Below are 4,108 nucleotides of genomic sequence, written 5' to 3' on the forward strand. Positions count from 1 at the left end.
ATGTTAATATCCTTTGCCTAAGGGCATTGTGAAATAGTTTATCTGTCAAGTAAAGTTATTAGATAGCCTTTTAATCAAATAAATAATTCGGGGCTTCTGTATAATGTTACAATGGTCTGGGAATTAGACACCATAAGAAGCAGAATAACTGTATTAATGTTGTGTTAGTCTGTATTCGCTTATGCTCAAGTAAATTTGTTAGTCTCTAAGGTGCCACAAGTCCTCCTTTTCTTTTTGTATTAATGTTCATGTGGTAGCACTTAACTCAAGGCTAATGCTTCAGAAATTGAAACGTGATTCCAGTTGGTTTCAAACCCAAAGCTGCTGGAGTGGAGTTGATGGTAACCCTAATTTTGGCAAAGCTGGACTTTGATGGTTACCTTCTGCCGTGCGCAGTGGCAGTATCATAGTCTGTGAGGCTCAACTGAGGCATGATTATTGCTAATTGAAATTTTTCCAGGACCAACGAAGACCTGAAGATTTTGGGCGGACGACAAATGACCCCTTGTTAGAACTGTGGACTCACATGGAGTTTATTTACAGAATTATATAGCAATTATGTTCCTTCTGTCAGGGTATGTCTACACTACGGAATAAGGTCGAATTTATAGAAGTCAGTTTTTTAGAAATCGGTTTTATATATTCGAGTGTGTGTGTCCCCACAGAAAATGCTCTAAGTGCATTAAGTGCATTAACTCGGCGGAGCGCTTCCACAGTACGGAGGCTAGAGTCGACTTCCGGAGCGTTGCACTGTGGGTAGCTATCCCACAGTTCCCGCAGTCTCCGCTGCCCATTGGAATTCTGGGTTGATATCCCAATGCCTGATGGGGCTAAAACATTGTCGCGGGTGGTTCTGGGTACATATCGTCAGGCCCCCGTTCCCTCCCTCCCTCCGTGAAAGCAAGGGCAGACAATCGTTTTGCGCCTTTTTTCCTGAGTTACCTGTGCAGACGCCATACCACGGCAAGCATGGAGCCCGCTCAGGTAACCGTCACCGTATGTCTCCTGGGTGCTGGCAGACGCAGTACGGCATTGCTACACAGTAGCAGCAACCAATTGCCTTCTGGCAGCAGACGGTGCAATACGACTAGTAGCCGTCATCGTCGTGTCCGAGGTGCTCCTGGCCACGTCGGCTGGGAGCGCCTGGGCAGACATGGGCGCAGGGACTAAATTTGGAGTGACCTGACCAGGTCATTCTCTTTAGTCCTGCAGTCAGTCCTATTGAACCGTCTTATGGTGAGCGGGCAGGCGATACGGACTGCTAGCAGTCGTACTGTACCATCTTCTGCCAGGCAGGCAAGAGATGAGGATTGCTAGCAGTCGTATTGTACCATCTTCTGCCAGGCAGGCAAGAGATGAAGATGGCTAGCAGTCGTACTGTACCATCTTCTGCCGAGCAGCCATGAGATGTGGATGGCATGCAGTCCTTCTGCACCGTCTGCTGCCAGCCAAAGATGTAAAAGATAGATGGAGTGGGTCAGAACAAGAAATAGACCAGATTTGTTTTGTACTCATTTGCCTCCTCCCCTGTCTAGGGGACTCATTCCTCTAGATCACACTGCAGTCACTCACAGAGAAGGTGCAGCGAGGTAAATCTAGCCATGTATCAATCAGAGGCCAGGCTAACCTCCTTGTTCCAATAAGAACGATAACTTAGGTGCACCATTTCTTATTGGAACCCTCCGTGCAGTCCTGCCTGAAATACTCCTTGATGTACAGGCACCCGCTTTGTTGATTTTAGCTCCCTGAAGCCAACCCTGTAAGCCGTGTCGTCAGTCGCCCCTCCCTCCGTCAGAGCAACGGCAGACAATCGTTCCGCGCCTTTTTTCTGTGCGGACGCCATACCAAGGCAAGCATGGAGGCCGCTCAGCTCACTTTGGCAATTAGGAGCACATTAAACACCACACGCATTATCCAGCAGTATATGCAGCACCAGAACCTGGCAAAGCGATACCGGGTGAGGAGGCGACGTCAGCGCGGTCACGTGAGTGATCAGGACATGGACACAGATTTCTCTGAAAGCATGGGCCCTGCCAATGCATGCATCATGGTGCTAATGGGGCAGGTTCATGCTGTGGAACGCCGATTCTGGGCTCGGGAAACAAGCACAGACTGGTGGGACCGCATAGTGTTGCAGGTCTGGGACGATTCCCAGTGGCTGCGAAACTTTCGCATGCGTAAGGGCACTTTCATGGAACTTTGTGACTTGCTTTCCCCTGCCCTGAGGCGCATGAATACCAAGATGAGAGCAGCCCTCACAGTTGAGAAGCGAGTGGCGATAGCCCTGTGGAAGCTTGCAACGCCAGACAGCTACCGGTCAGTTGGGAATCAATTTGGAGTGGGCAAATCTACTGTGGGGGCTGCTGTGATGCAAGTAGCCCACGCAATCAAAGATCTGCTGATATCAAGGGTAGTGACCCTGGGAAATGTGCAGGTCATAGTGGATGGCTTTGCTGCAATGGGATTCCCTAACTGTGGTGGGGCTATAGACGGAACCCATATCCCTATCTTGGCACCGGAGCACCAAGCCGCCGAGTACATAAACCGCAACGGGTACTTTTCGATAGTGCTGCAAGCTCTGGTGGATCACAAGGGACGTTTCACCAACATCAACGTGGGATGGCCGGGAAAGGTGCATGATGCTCGCATCTTCAGGAACTCTGGTCTGTTTCAAAAGCTGCAGGAAGGGACTTTATTCCCAGACCAGAAAATAACTGTTGGGGATGTTGAAATGCCTATATGTATCCTTGGGGACCCAGCCTACCCCTTAATGCCATGGCTCATGAAGCCGTACACAGGCAGCCTGGACAGTAGTCAGGAGCTGTTCAACTACAGGCTGAGCAAGTGCAGAATGGTGGTAGAATGTGCATTTGGACGTTTAAAGGCGCGTTGGCGCAGTTTACTGACTCGCTTAGACCTCAGCGAAACCAATATTCCCACTGTTATTACTGCTTGCTGTGTGCTCCACAATATCTGTGAGAGTAAGGGGGAGACGTTTATGGCGGGGTGGGAGGTTGAGGCAAATCGCCTGGCTGCTGGTTACGCGCAGCCAGACACCAGGGCGGTTAGAAGAGCACAGGAGGGCGCGGTACGCATCAGAGAAGCTTTGAAAACCAGTTTCATGACTGGCCAGGCTACGGTGTGAAAGTTCTGTTGGTTTCTCCTTGATGAAACCCCCCGCCCCTTGGTTCACTCTACTTCCCTGTAAGCTAACCACCCGCCCCTCCTCCCTTCAATCACCGCTTGCAGAGGCAATAAAGTCATTGTTGCTTCACATTCATGCATTCTTTATTCATTCATCACACAAATAGGGGGATGACTACCAAGGTAGCCCAGGAGGGGTGGTGGAGGAGGGAAGGAAAATGCCACACAGCACTTTAAGCACAGCACTTTAAAAGTTTACAACTTTAAAATTTATTGAATGACAGCCTTGGTTTTTTTGAGCAATCCTCTGTGGTGGAGTGGCTGGTTGGCCGGAGGCCCCCCCACCGCGTTCTTGGGCGTCTGGGTGTGGCGGCTATGGAACTTGGGGAGGAGGGCGGTTGGTTACAGAGGGGCAGCAGTGGCAGTCTGTGCTCCAGCTGCCTTTGCTGCAGCTCAACCATACACTGGAGCATACTGGTTTGGTCCTGCAGCAGCCTCAGCATTGAATCCTGCCTCCTCTCATCACGCTGCCGCCACATTTGAGCTTCAGCCCTCTCTTCAGCCCGCCACCTCTCCTCCCGGTCATTTTGTGCTTTTCTGCACTCTGACATTATTTGCCTCCACGCATTCGTCTGTGCTCTGTCAGTGTGGGAGGACAGCATGAGCTCGGAGAACATTTCATCGCGAGTGCATTTTTTTTTCTTTCTAAGCTTCACTAGCCTCTGGGAAGGAGAAGATCCTGTGGTCATTGAAACACATGCAGCTGGTGAAGAAAAAAAAAGGGACAGCAGTATTTAAAAAGACACATTTTATAAAATAGTGGCTACACTCTTTCAGGGTAAACCTTGCTGTTAACATTACATACATAGCACATGTGCTTTCGTTACAAGGTCGCATTTTGCCTCCTCCCACCGCGTGACTACCCCCTCAACCTTCCCCCCTCCCTGTGGCTAACAGCGGGGAA

At 50.1% G+C, this 4,108-nt stretch overlaps 1 non-coding gene across 1 annotated transcript; it reads left to right on the forward strand.

Moving 5' to 3' along the window:
• Positions 1 to 384: 384 nt before the first annotated feature.
• On the forward strand, positions 385 to 527 carry LOC140912160 (U4 spliceosomal RNA). The gene has a single exon (XR_012159238.1). It is a non-coding gene; the product is annotated as a U4 spliceosomal RNA (small nuclear RNA).
• Positions 528 to 4,108: the final 3,581 nt, after the last annotated feature.

Source organism: Lepidochelys kempii, chromosome 5 (assembly GCF_965140285.1).
Source record: "Lepidochelys kempii isolate rLepKem1 chromosome 5, rLepKem1.hap1, whole genome shotgun sequence".
In the NCBI taxonomy this organism is placed as follows: domain Eukaryota; kingdom Metazoa; phylum Chordata; order Testudines; family Cheloniidae; genus Lepidochelys; species Lepidochelys kempii.